The sequence below is a fragment of the Tursiops truncatus genome, chromosome 10 (assembly GCF_011762595.2).
Source record: "Tursiops truncatus isolate mTurTru1 chromosome 10, mTurTru1.mat.Y, whole genome shotgun sequence".
Classification (NCBI taxonomy): domain Eukaryota; kingdom Metazoa; phylum Chordata; class Mammalia; order Artiodactyla; family Delphinidae; genus Tursiops; species Tursiops truncatus.
The window spans coordinates 72,869,974-72,884,025 of NC_047043.1; the positions used below are offsets into that span (position 1 = coordinate 72,869,974).

A 14,052-nucleotide genomic window follows, 5' to 3' on the forward strand; every position below is an offset into this window, starting at 1 on the left:
AGACCACTACCCCTGACCCAGCTGTGGGGAAGGGACTCAAGGATTTTGTCTGAGAGGCAGGCCTAAGAAGAGAGCTCCAGGGTGGCTTTAACCAAAAAGAGAGGTGGGAACTAATGCAGGTGAGGTTGTGGAGAAGTCAGAACCCTCATGTACTGCTGATGGGAATGTAAAGTGGTGCAGCCACCCTGGAAAACAGTCCTTATCACTGTCCTGATGGTATCCTTGAGGAAAAAGCTTTTCATTGTGATGAAATCCAAGTTATTTAGATGCATGCATTTGGAAGTACCAGAGGAAAAGAGAGGGAAAAAAGAGCAGAAAAAATATATGAACAAATAATGGATGAAAATTTCCCCAAATTGATAAAAAGTTTAAACATTGAATTACCATGTGACCCAGCAATACCCCTCCTAGGTACATATCCAAGAAAAATGAAAACATATATCCACGCATAACCTTATTCATAAATGTTCACAACAGCACTATTCATAATGCCAAAAAATATAGAAACAACCCGAATGTCATCCGCCGATGAATGAATAAACAAAGCATGGTATATCCCTACGATGGAATATTTTTCAACCATGAAGAGGAATGAAGTATTCATATATACTACAATATTGATGAACCTTAGAAACATCATGCTAAATGAAAGAAACCAGTCATGCAAGACCACATATTGTCCATTTATATGAAATGTCCACCATAGGCAAACCTATAGAGACAGAAAGTAGATCAGTGGTTATCAGAGTCTGTGAGGTCAGAAGTGAGGAGTGACTGCTGATAGGTAGTGTTATTTTTTAGCGTGATAGAAACGATCTAAAATTGCAGTGATGGTTTCATACATTTGTGAACATACTGAAGACCACTGAATTGTATGCTATCCAAAAAAGGGGATATATTTATGCATATAGCTGATTCACTTTGCTGTACAGTAGAAACTAACACAACATAGTAAAGCACATATACTCCAATAAAAATTTTAAAAAATAAACGGATGAATTGGATGGAACATGAATTATATCTCAGTAAGACTGTTAGAATTAAAAAAACGTAAGACTGGAGCAGGGAGGGAAGAGCCAGCCAGGTCCTGCAGGGTTTTGCAGGCTTCACAGAAAGTCTGGTTTTACTTCAGGTGAATGAGTATACATTGGAGGTTTCAGAGCAGGAAAGTGACGTGATCTGACTTATATTTTTTAAAAATTTCTTATTACTTTTTGCTCATATTAATAATATTATTACCAATGTTACTATCTTCCTGACGGTCTGGTTTAGGTGAAGTGAGTTCATTGAATGCCTGCTCTGTAGCTTCCAGGATACCAGTGCGCATTAAGCGCTCATCAGCTGAAAGTCCAGGGCCAAGTAAGGTTACAGAAGATTGTGAGCAAGTATCAGTGAGAGCCTCATCTGGCTTGCTGGATGGGGGCACAGATTGGATGCACCATCTGCTCTACCTTAATGCAGTTTTAGGAGCAATGACGAGAAAATCATATAGTAGGGGCGTCCATCCAGGACTCTTGCCAGCCTGACCTCTGCCATTTGTCTCTTTGTCTGACCCTAGTCATGGAAGAGAAAACCTCATGCCCCACCTGAGCCATTCCCCAAGTCAAATTACTCCACAGCTGAAGTGCGTTTTCTATGGTAATCTCTCGTACGTCCTCAGAGAGAGAGAGAGAGAGAGAGAGAGGGGAAACAGAGTCTCAAACAGCTTTTATATGTGAGGTCTGGCAGCTACAAGCAAGGAAGGAGCATCTCATTGTGCAGTTAAGTTGTCTCATTACATCATTTGTTGGCAGCCTTGGATGACATTAGTTCTGGGAAGTGGCCATATGTTTTTGAAAAGATAAAGATTCTTCCTCTAAATGTATTGACGGCAATGAGATCATGACATAAGAAGGTGGGGTTGTAATAGTAAAACGTAGCATTAAAAATTTAGACCAGAAGTTAGATACTGAGTCAGGGCCAGAATGATAGCAGCGTGTAGCTACTTTCTATCAAGACAGCAGTGAGCTGTGGTTACCTGAGAGGTTATGGCTCAAATACATTCAAATTTTTAAAATTTAGATACTATAATAATTAAATCTAACCCAGCTGTTGAACCCATTGGCCTGCAATTTGTAAGCCATGAGATGGGTTTACTGAATCACTTTTAATCTTGAGAGAACTTTTCAGAATGCTAATCACTGCCCCCCAAAGTCTACTTCACCATTCAGAAGAAACCTAGGCAGTTGCCTTAGATAGGATTCCCTCTATAGATTTTGACTTATTTTATGATAAGTGAGAAACTCTCCTCATGATCAGGTCCCTAAGGGTGACGGGAGAGGACAATGGTGATGATCCTGAGTGTTTTCCACGTACCAGGCACTGGGCTTAGAGCTTTATAGCACTTAATTTCATGTGCTTCTTTATTTTAATTCTTATGAAATAGAGACTATTAGGGCCTTGAATTACACTGAGGAGGTAATCAAAAGTCAGAGAAGGCAAGAAACTTGTCTAAAATCACACAGCTCCATAGCTTTCAAAATCTTCCAAAGAAATTCATTATTTATTAGAACACTTGGTCCTTTAAATATTAACTTCTTTTGTGGGTTTCAGAATATGTCCCAAGCATTTACATGAATTTTAATTTAAAATTTTCAGGCATGCCTATGGATATAAATATTTATTGATATGCTTTTAAGGCCAGTAAATTCACAAATATCGGTAAAAGACAATAAAATGTAGGGCAGAACAGAGATTCTCTCACTAGAACTAAACCTGGACCTTCTAGATGCTTGTCTAAAACAGGAGTCAGCAAACTGTGGTACGTGGGCCCAATCCAGTCTGCCACCTGCTTTGCCAAGTAAGGAAAGTTTTATGGGAACACTCTTTCATTTTGTATTGTCTGGGTGGCCGCTTCCACACTACACCACAGAACTGAGAGGTTGGGACAAAGACTGTACATTACAAAACCAAAAATATTTACTATCTGGCCCTTCATAGAAAAAGTTTGTCAGCTTTTGGTCTACAGAAACTAATAGCATAAACATAGTATATGTAATTCCCACAAACTCTATAGTCATGCCTGCTGTTTTTCTCCAGGTTTTGGCAAAGAAGCAAACTACCAGGGCAAGTAAATGCCTTGATGCATTTTCCATCTCACTTCCTGAAATGGGTAAAGGCCTTTCTCTTTTCTTTCTACTGGGAAGAGTGAACCAGAAGTAAAGAGGCCAAGCCACTTGCCCAGGTCACAGGGCAGGTGGGGCCAACTTGAATAATGATGGTATCGGTGGTAACAAACCTGCTCATCTTTATCCGGTACTTGAGAACTCTGCTCTGTGCTTTGCAGCAGTGTCTCCCTGAACTCTCTCTATAAACGCCTCCTGGGGTAAATTACTATTATTACCCCTATCTGATAGATGAGCAAAGGGGGGCCTCAACTAGGAAATTGCCGAACGTCACATAACTTTCTGCTGACTCCAGAGAGAGTGCTTTCATGACGATACACTATCAAAGCATATTGAGTGAGAGCTCTGCCCAAAGGCCCTCCTCAGGGACCTGGTGGCACCGGAAACAACAGGTGTGGCCGCCCTTGTGGCGGCCAGGCCCAAGGTTGTACTGCTCGCCACAAGACAGGTCAGAAAGTTGAGAGACAAGGTGTTGGGAAAGGAAAAGCAGCTTTATTCAGAAAGCCAGCAAACAGAGAAGATGGCGAACTATTGTTGTCAAGAGCCGTCTTAATTTGGGGTAGAATTCAAGCTGCTTTTATGCTAGGAAAGGGAGAAGTAGGAAGGGGTTAAAGTCAGGAGGTGACAGACGACAGTGGACATCTGGGCGCCAGCAAGGGTCAGGGGAGGGTTGTGAAAACTCTTTGTTCTTGGTCAGCTGACTCTGGTTGATGTGGGTCTGGTCGTGAAGTTCCTATAAATCTTGACAAGACAATCGTTATTTTTGTTCATACTTCCTTATCTCCCTGTGGGAGGCAAATTTCGGGTGAGGGGCTGTTTGCATGAATCTTAAGCTGGAAGCAGAATTCCTTTAATGATTAACATTTCTACACGCAGGGCTAAGCAGAGGCTTCTGACTCAGGTTAAAGCAGTGGAAGAGGTAGGTACAATATGGAGACAGAGATGTCAAATTTCTTCTTCCCTGTTGTGAGGAAATGAGTCTTTTGTGGCTACACAAGAAGGAGAAGTAGGGGTTCTGGAGAGCCTTTGGACAGGGGATCATCTGCCAGGGCAGGGGTCTCTCCTAAACCATTTGCACCTCCATTGCTCCCAGCCCTCTTGGGCCAGCAGAACTTCTCAAAGCATCTGCTTCCAGTTCACTGAGTGCCAGGTGAAGCGAGTCTCCAACCACAGCACAGCAGAAGCAGATTTCGAATTAGAATGTGTGCCCACAGGTGATTCTTATGCAAACTAATGCTTGGGAACCACTGGGTAATTGCTGAAAAGACCATTTGGCGCAGAGGAAGCTGGGTAGACGCTGGTAGTGGGTAGTGGGGAAAGCTCGTCTTCCTGGCTATCTCCATGGAGAGTTCTGCAACCAGACGGTCCGTTGGAGGATGGGAATGTGGTGAGTAGCCAAGTTTTGCTTTCAGAGTAGAGAAGGGAAGCTTCGGGAAGGAGGTGGGAAAGGACAGGGAGAAAAGAGTCAGGTTTTATCCCTTCTTCTGTTCTTATCAGTGGCCCATGCAGTATGAGCACTGCTCTTGTGTGGTAGCTGAATAATGCACACCGCTCACCCCCAAAGATGTCCACTGTTTAATTTCTGGAACCTAGTAATATGTCACCTTACATGGGAAAAGGGATTTTGTAGATGTGATTAAGGTAATGGATCTTGAGATGGTAAGATTACCCTACATTATCTGGGTAAACCCAGTGTAATCAGATAAAGTCTTAGAAGCAGAAAACGTTTCCTGGCTAAATCTGAAGAGATGCCACAACGTAAGGAGTGTCAGAAGAGGCAGGAGAGATTTGAAGCATTCGTCCCTCTGTTGCTGGCTTTAAGAAATAGAAAGGGGCACAAGCTGAGAAATGCAGGTGGCATCCAGCAACTGGAAACAGCCCTCAGCTCCCAGGCAGGGAGGAAACCCGGACCTCGGTACTCAGACTTCAGGGAACTGAATTCTCCAAACCCCTGAATGAGCAAGGAAACGGGCTGTCTTCTGGAGCCTTCAGAAAGTGGTACCGGCGACCCTGCCCACATCTTGGTTTTGGCTTAGTGAGGCTGTGTTACACTTCTGACCCACAGAACTGTGAAATAATATACTTGAATTATTTTAGCCACGCCGTTTGTGCCAGTTTGTTAGGGCGGCAACAGAAAGTAGAATTAAGCTGTGCTGGCTGTAGCTAGAATGTGATTCAGGTTGGAGGAATTATGGGAGAAAGAAAATGGAAGAGATGCTTAATTTTGAGTCCCTTGTGAGGAAAATATACATGTTTATTATCGAATCTAGTGACACACCATAAGTATTGAGACGTGTTTCCTGTTATAATCCTTTCCAATTTAATCCCTGCCTAACCCCTGAAATGGGAAATAGGAAGAAAAGTGAGAGAGAGTGCTGTGAAGCAAGCTTTCTCTGACTTACCCTAAGAACGTTTAGGAAACAGAAAGTTCCCTCCCAGACTATAAAGCATCAGTGTCAGGACTCAGAACTTTCTGCTAATTTTTGGCATCAAACTGTTCAGCTACAGTCATGCCAGACTAGGAACAGGTAGTGAACTCTTAGCTGTTTGGAACAATTTAGGAATTTCTTTGTCACAAGGTAGAACACAAGGCACTAACAGTCTGAGTGCACCGTCTGCTCCACCCTTCACCTAAGCCCAGAAATTCCGCAGCGACGCCAGAGGGAGTGGTGGCTGCAGGTGACTTGGTTTGTGCCCTCGGGATTCCTCCTTTCTCGTCTCCAGTTCTCTTGAGCTATTCTTAAAATCACTGCTTTTGCTTCTCCTGTACCCTGTGTTTATCATGCAGTGTTCTTTTTCTAAGAAGGGAAATAAATGTGTTGTTTAATTTATGAGGATATAATAATATAATAGTATACTCCTTTGCCTGCAATGCATTCTTAAGTATCACCTTGGTGTGTACTTTAATTGAATTGGATAGAGATGGCACACCATCAATTGTTAAGGTTAATGGCCCAACGATTTACAAGATGAGGCACATTTGCTGGCAAATAGATTTTAGTAATTGTTCCACTCCACAGTGAGAATAACGGTTTGTGCATTGATTCATCATGACTAGGTTTGTGTATTGATTGGTCATGTTTTTTTAAAGCCAGGACTTAGGGCTCACCTAGAGGAGACAGAAGATCAGGGTCCTGAACCATGGTGAGGCTGCCTAGGACCCATAAGAGTAGCAGGCCCCATAAACCCTTCCTGCTAGGAGGACTTTTGCTCAGGGAAGGCCTCAGTTGCCCTCAGGTGGAGGGAATGACGTTTCCAAGGTGATATTGGCTTGGGGTGCTACAGGTGCAAGAATTAAAGGCACACACACAACTAATACAGGTTTATTTTTGTTCTAATCTAAGGAAGATTAGATTAGAGCTGTACCTGATACTCCGGGAGTTTCCATCAGAGTTTCCATTTCTAAGGGAAAGGGAAAAAAACGGTTTAGGGAAAATACCTGCTAGGGTGGTTTGACCTCTTAAAATAAAAATCTTTTAATTGTTTTAGGATCAGGATGGAGGTTCAGTTTTCAAGTCGACTAAATTTGCTTTCGATGCCCTTGCCTCAGTGTGGGTTGAGAGCTGCAGAACCATCTGGGAAACCTGGCCACTCTAAGCATACCTCGGTAAGCCTGCACCTTTTTATTTTCTTGTATCTCTCCAAGAGTATTGACACGAGTCCACACGTTCTGTTTCAAGAGTATCTCCAATTACCTTGCATTAACTGTGACAAAAACTCAAGTGGGGGAATCAAAGCAGGATTGGACCGAGGGTGCAGAGAGCTTGCGAGAGTAGAGGGGCCAGGCTCCTCCGGGCCGCAAGCTCCCCTGGGTCCTCTAAGCTCAGTGGCCATGGAGTGCGGGTCCTGAGTCCCTTTGGTCTGTGCTACTCGCAGAGAAAGTGACTGAGATGAATCGAGCACAGGAATGGCAATCCTTATTTTATTTTTCCAAAGATGATATTTATATCATAGATGAAACATGTAATCTGGAGATTACCTAGGACAGGATGTGGGACAGAGGGGCAGGTTGCAGAGAAAAGATCAACAGAACGTGGTCCCACCTGAGAGGTGTCATTCTTAAAAAGCAAGTGAAAGGCAGTACATCTAGATGAATGCAATATCACACATACGCACAGAGTAACTGGTGGTGTTTTCCTTTTAAGAAAACCCTTTAAATTGTGAAGTAGCGTACTTTAAAACCAGGATATACGATGTATATTTACAGTTTAAATTAGAGGAAAATAAGCACCTGTGAACCCACCACTCAGTTTACGCAATGGAATCTGAGTGACTCCCTCTATTCCCCAGGATCCCCTCCCCGGGCACGCCCACCTCCTCCACCTTCCTCCCTCGGAGAGGCGGCGCCCTCTGAATTTTGTGTGATCATTTAACCTTTAAGAAATACCTCTCCATATCGCTGATATCGTTTAGGTGTACATAGCTTCAGTTCATTCTTTTTAAATGTTCCATATAGTTGTCACAACTGATCTAAGCACTCTAGAGTGGATGGAAACTGGGGTCATTTCCGGTTTCTGGTATCACAAATGAGGCTGTTAAAAGCATCACTGTGCATGTCTCCTGTCACACACATGCAAGAGCTCTCCAGGGCAGATACCTTGTAAACTGGCAAACTTGCTCCTAGTTACGTGCATGTTCAGTCTTACCGCCTAGCGCCAAGGTGTTTTCTAAAGTGTTTGTACCAACTTTTACTCCTAGCATCAGTGAGTGAGACCTGTCGTTGCTCCATATCCTTGCCAGTAGTAGATGTCGTTAGAGTTCTTAGGTTTTGCTAATCTGAAGGCGTAAAAGATATTTCATTGCAGTTTTGGTTTCGCTAATTCAGTTTGTTGATAAGGTTGAGCATCTTCTTATGTTGGCTGTTTCTTTTGTGAAAAATCTCTTCATAACCTTTTTCATTTTTTTCTATTGGGTTTTTTTCTTTGTTATTAACTCATAGGAGCTCTCTGTATTCTAGATCAGTGCTGCCCAATAGGAACATAATGCAAGCCACATATGTAGTTTAAACTTTTCTAGTAGCCACATTAGAAAAGTAAAAAGAAACTGGTAAAATTGATTTTAATGACTTGTTATTTCATTTAACTTCGTTTATATTATCCAAACACATCTAAAACATAATCATAAAATTATTGATGAAGACTTTGAAATCTGGTGTGTATTTTATACTGAGGGCAAATCTCAATTCTTGCTAGTCAGTTTGATTGCTCAAAAGCCACGTGTATGTCACAGCTACTGTATAGAACAGTGCGTGTCCAGAGACTGATCCCTTGTGAATCATACTTTTTTCTAATCTTTGTTTTCACTTTGTGGTTTGTTTTTATAAGCAGAAGTTCTTCTCTCTAATGTAGCCACATTTGATCAATCTCGTTTTAGTGCTGTTTTGCATCTTGTTTAAGCAATCCTTCTCTGTGCTGAGGTGATAAATAATTCTTTATGTTTTCATCTATTAAAGTTTTCAAGTTGTGTCCTTCATATTTAGGTGTTGATGCATATGGACTCTGTTTGCTTTTTTGAGGTCGAAATTCAATTTTACTTCTGCATATAGTCAGCCCTTTATTGAATAGCCCTCTTTGTCCCACTGCTCTGCGTGTCAGCCCTGTCAGGGAACTAATCACGTTTCCATTACAGGCATGGGTATGTTTCTGTATTCTCTCTGCGCTTCCATTTGTCTTCCTCTTTTCAAATACCACACTGTCTTAATTACAATAGCTTTAAAATAAGCCTTATTATCTGATGGGACAAGTCCCTTGGCTTGCTTTTTTCCCTAGGAGTTTCTTGGTACATTTGGCCCTTTGCTTTCAGATATAAATTTTAAAATCCCTTTGTCATGATGTGTGAAAATCCTTTGGTGGTCCTTCCATTTCCATGGACAATCTTCTATTTTCGATGAGTCACTTTGCACCTCTGGCCTGTCTTTTCATCTGTAAAATGGAGGTAACGGAGTTCCATTTTTACAGGATTGTTTTTGAGATTAAATGAAATAATGCATGTATAGTCCCTAGGACAGTGTCTGGCACATGGGAAATTTCCAATAATTAAACGAGTAGTTTTATTATTGTTAGAGCCGAGATGTGGCCGCACTGCTGTGGAAAGTGCTGGGATCCTGAGAGGAAGGCTGGCTTTTAACTGTGCAGGACTGTAGTACAGGAAATGCAGACTTATTACCACCTTGTCATCACATTCTGATGCCGGCTTTCATGCTTAATGTTCATAATGCACACGTATGGTACTTTACACTTTTTAAAGTATTTTCCCTCATTTGGTCACATTTGGATTGTTCAGGAACCTTGAGAAGCAAGTAAGCATGCACATATTTGGAAATATCTGAGCCTAGAGCTTTAGGGGCTCTATCAGGGCACTGGGTGGAGGTAATGAGAAAAAATCTTCTACTCAGCCACCTACATGCCAGCCACCAACCAGGATGATAATGTGTAGGTAGAAGTGAGAGTAGCATTGCCAGATACAATAGAAAACCTCCAGCTAAATTTGAATTTGAGATAAACAGTGAATACTTTTTAGTATAAGTATGTCCCAAATATTGCACAAGATATACTTACATTAAAATTTATTTACTCACCTGAAGTTCAAATTTAACTGGGCATCCTGTGTCTTTATTTGCTAAGTCTGACAATCGTAAATCGGGGGTGTTGCCTTTACTACTTCAAATTGAGATTGAGCTCTAGTGATGTAATGCACTAGTTGCTCTTAGCTGGTGTGCAGTCCAACCCCTCCTTTTGGCAAATGTAGAAATTGAGATCCAGAGGCTCAGAGTTGGGTAACTGCAAAAATGGGATGCTTCTCAGCTCTACGTTCTTTCTAATGCTTCTAAATATACAAAAATACACGGCCAAATTTCCACTATCCTGCAAACCCTAGAGAAATAGGGACCTTTACCACATTGACCACAGACCTTTGGTCATGTACAGGTTCTGTGGCAGGCCCTGGTCCCCAGACCGGTATCTGGTCACCCATGGTGTTAACCCAGGTCTGAAGTGCTCAGGATTGTAGAATGGGAGTTGAAGGCCATACAGGTAAGCGGCTGGCCTTTGAAATGACAGCCTTGTCAAAGTCTTCCATTACTATGGTGATAGGGATCAGAGATGCAGATAAATGTGTGCAAATCTCCAGATTAAACAAAAGAATAAGAAATGATGAAGGGGAAGGAAAGAGAAACCGATGAGGAAATATAATGCCTCTTCCTAGCATCTGGAGGCGCTGAAGGACAGAATGGTACAGAAGAAGTGGGGCTCCATTGGGAGAGGCAAGTGGTATGACAAGACTTAATATCAGAATATTCTTTTCTAAAATGAAGACCCTTAGACTGAGAGAGGGTTCCCCTGGGCCTCTTAGACTGACGAAGAGTCCCATTGCTGGAGTCGTTTAAAACCAGAACTGAACAAGGCAGTGGTAGGCGAACTGCAGGAAAAACTCCGCTGGATATCTTTTGAGATGGACTTGATAATCTGATAGGTCTTTTCCTTCTCTCAATTCCTGTGAATCCCTGGCTCATTTGAAAACATGACGGTTAAAACTCTCAGGAAACCAGAAATTGAGAATTTAATTGAAAGTAACTTTCATACAAGTGAAGCATGTCCAGAAAGTCATGGTGTGTATGTGTAATTTTTTTTTCTTTTTTGAAATTCGGGGTAAGGTGAGAAACTACTCTCAAAATCCTTACCAGGCCGAAGCTGTTTTTCAAACTTGATGAACTCTTATTATTCCTAACCTGTAGTTTCAAATTATTTTCCTGTGACACTTGGATGATTCTGTCTCTTTGACTTCATTTTTCTAACGAAATAGTCTTTTCAGGAAATGGATCTCCAAGCTCTAAATAAACATCCAGAGTGTCTGTGTGCTCTAAAGTCACCTCCTCTATGACGCTGATCCAAGGCATGAAAATTGCCCTCCCAGTGCTAGAAGTCAAGCCTGGCTGACCTTCCCAGTTTTTCTGCCGCAAATCTGAAAAACAAACCCAGCTGTTCTGGAGAAACGTCAGGAGGAGACACTCATTAGATAAACATTCCTGTTTTCCTTTCATTGCAGACAGCCTCACAGGAGATGAATTACCTAAAAACTCTACCTGTTAGCAGGCCTTGATTGCTGTCATGTTATTTTCCTACATGAGTTCTAATATTCCTGGTAATAGATGTTTTTTAAAGGCAATTTTGGTAGCAGCTGTTATCTTTTGCCTCATGTCTTGCTTGCCCTCTGTGAAATGAATTACCGAATATTGTCAATTCTACCCTTTTTCCTCCAACTCTTCCCCTCCATCCCTACCTCTGCAGCCCCACTGCCACAACCTAAAGGCCTCCCAGCTCCTCTGCTGTGGACTGTGTAGCTGCAGCAACATTAAGCTTCCCAAAGCAGAGCCTTGATCCTATCTTTTCTGCTCGCAAACTGTCAGCAGCACCCAGTTTTCTTATGAGGCATTTTCCAAACATCGGTCATTCCAATATCACCTCCATTATTTTTGCTGCTTTCCCTTCTCTTTGCGCCGTTGCTTACTTCATATTTATCTTTAAATGGACCTTTTTTACTTAAATGTATTCTAAAAGGAAACTTTATCTCCAAGTAAATGGAAAACCGGTATCATCTATCATAATAGAAGCTGACAATAAGTACAGTGAAAGCAAAACAAAACAGAAGTAGCATCTCCTAGCTGAGATGGTACTGCCTGAGGCTGTAAGCCTGAGGCCTGCTCTCTCTGTGTGTACAAAAGTGGCTGAGTACCGAGTTGTCTTCCATTTGTTCCTCCAGGTCCATTTTCCTCCCTTCTCCTTGCTCTCTGCCCCAGGAGGCTGAGCTCTATGGACAGACTTGGGAGCTCTGCTACCTTCTTGTCTCCAGTTGGGCTCAGCCTGTGGGAGCCCAGCAGGGTCTTGGAGGGAGGGAAGCAAAGCGGTGTGTTTCCTGCCCCCTCCCTTGCCTCCTGACCGCCTGCCTGGCGGTGTGCCTTGATCAAAGGTTACTGCTTGTTTTAAGGCGGCTTCGTCCACAGGGCTCTCCCCTTCTGCGTTACCGTAAACTCTGCCTCGTCTTATCCCTTGACACCTAGAGGTAGTGACAGCTGGGCCTTTACTAGCCCTGGGTTGCTGCTTGTGGTCACCTATCCCCGTACGTGGTCTGTAGCCCCTTTGTTAACCCCTCCTGGATTCTCCTACTTTTGATGGGGTCATATCTCTCCTTGGAGACCCTGACTAGTATAGTTGTCATGGATCAGATGTTCTAGATATGCATTGATGGAGACTTTCTCCTTGGCTTCATCAGAGGTCGGAGTGGGACTGATGGACGTACTGTCTCTTTACGATCTACCTGGCACTGCGTGTGTACGCCAGTGATGCGTGTGTTGCCCACTCTGGGGCATACCTTTCTATGGAATAAACCCCCGCATTCTTTGTGCAGAATTCAAGCTGGACTGAAGCCCTGCTCACTCTCCACATCCTATTTCCTTCCACACACCCTTTGTTACAGAAAAATGGACTTTATGCTGTTCCTTGCTCTTGCCCCATGATTCCCCACCTTTGGTCTGAATTTAGGCAGTTTCTTCTGGCTAGAAAGTACACCTCCTCCACCTCCACAGTGAATCTGGTCCTGGTTCCAATGCTGCCTTCTCCACCAGGGCCTCACTGATATGCTAGCCAAGCGGCTCTGAACATTGTCTCAACTTCCCCCAAACCCCGTGTGCCATTTCCTCCATGTCTCCTGGGGGGTACCAAGGGTTAAATTTCCCCAGGCTCCTGGCTAGCTGAGACTCACGTGCAGGACTGCTGGCTGCTTGGACCTACCTCTGACACCACTTGGTCATTCTTCCTCAAAGTAGGTCGTGTTCTAGCTTGTTTTATCTTCAGGCCTTCTCTTCTGTACTGTATGTAAGCCACCATTCATTCATTTAACAAAGTCATTAAAACCTACAAAGTTCCAGGCACATGCTAGGTGCTGGACATACAGTGCTATGTAAAACATGATCCCTGCCCCAGGGAGCTTAAGAAAACTGCAGAGACCCTTTTAGGAAAGCCATGGACTTTAGAGTCGCCATTAATAACTTATTTACACACAGACACATGTGAACAACATGTAATAGCCATTGGTTTACCATTTGGGATGAAACTGCCCTGGGTTTTGAGGCCATCCTTCGTTGGGAGACAACTTCCATGGTCTACACTCCTCAGAGGAAGTCAGGGGGTCAAGTTACCACATACAAAAGCTCATAGTAGGGCCAGGCTCCAAATAAGGGCTCCGTGCATGTCAGGGGTGGTGGTTGGAGGGGGGTGGTCATTAGCTAGTGAAAGGCTGGACATTGGCTCTCTAGGAAAAGGCAAGATTCATGTTCACTTCAGACCACCTGCATTAAAACTCCTAGTGGCAAATCTTCCAAGTGCCAGGGCTGTGATTACAAACAAACTCAGAGGGAAACACTCAATAAACACACCAGAGCGGGAGCTGTAGAAGGAGCCAAGGTGTTCAGAGCAAACAGGAACTACGGCAGACAGCGTACATACAAGTCAACCTGGAAAATTCATACACATACGCTACTCTGATTCTCTATGTGAAACATTTTTGTACATCTTAGAACTGAGATAGGAACACAGAGGATTATGTAGGTTGCCAACAAATACTTAACAAATTGAATCCAATTTGGGTACGTAACACCACAAACCGAATTTGAGGATGGCGATAGATGCAATCTATATTTTAAATATGGACTATTATTTCTGCCCTAAGATAATTTACAGCTGACCCATTAACATAACTCATCTTTTTCTCTTGATCAAAAGAATGTAACTTGGAGAAGATCGTAGAAGTAACTCTACCTTCTTGATTATTTTAATGGACAGAAAAGTGTTAGTTTGTGGGGTTTCCTTGGGTCATTCATCTGGGGTGAACAGAT

The 14,052-nt window shown here is 42.8% G+C and overlaps 1 long non-coding RNA gene across 1 annotated transcript in view; it reads left to right on the plus strand.

Moving 5' to 3' along the window:
- Window positions 1-1,743: 1,743 nt before the first annotated feature.
- Window positions 1,744-14,052, plus strand: part of LOC141279654 (uncharacterized) — a 93,665-nt gene continuing 81,356 nt past the window's right edge. The window contains exons 1-4 of the long non-coding RNA XR_012334238.1: window positions 1,744-1,760; window positions 3,079-3,151; window positions 4,041-4,083; window positions 6,654-6,771. This is a non-coding gene — a long non-coding RNA (uncharacterized lncRNA). The remainder of the gene's footprint in view (window positions 1,761-3,078; window positions 3,152-4,040; window positions 4,084-6,653; window positions 6,772-14,052) is intronic.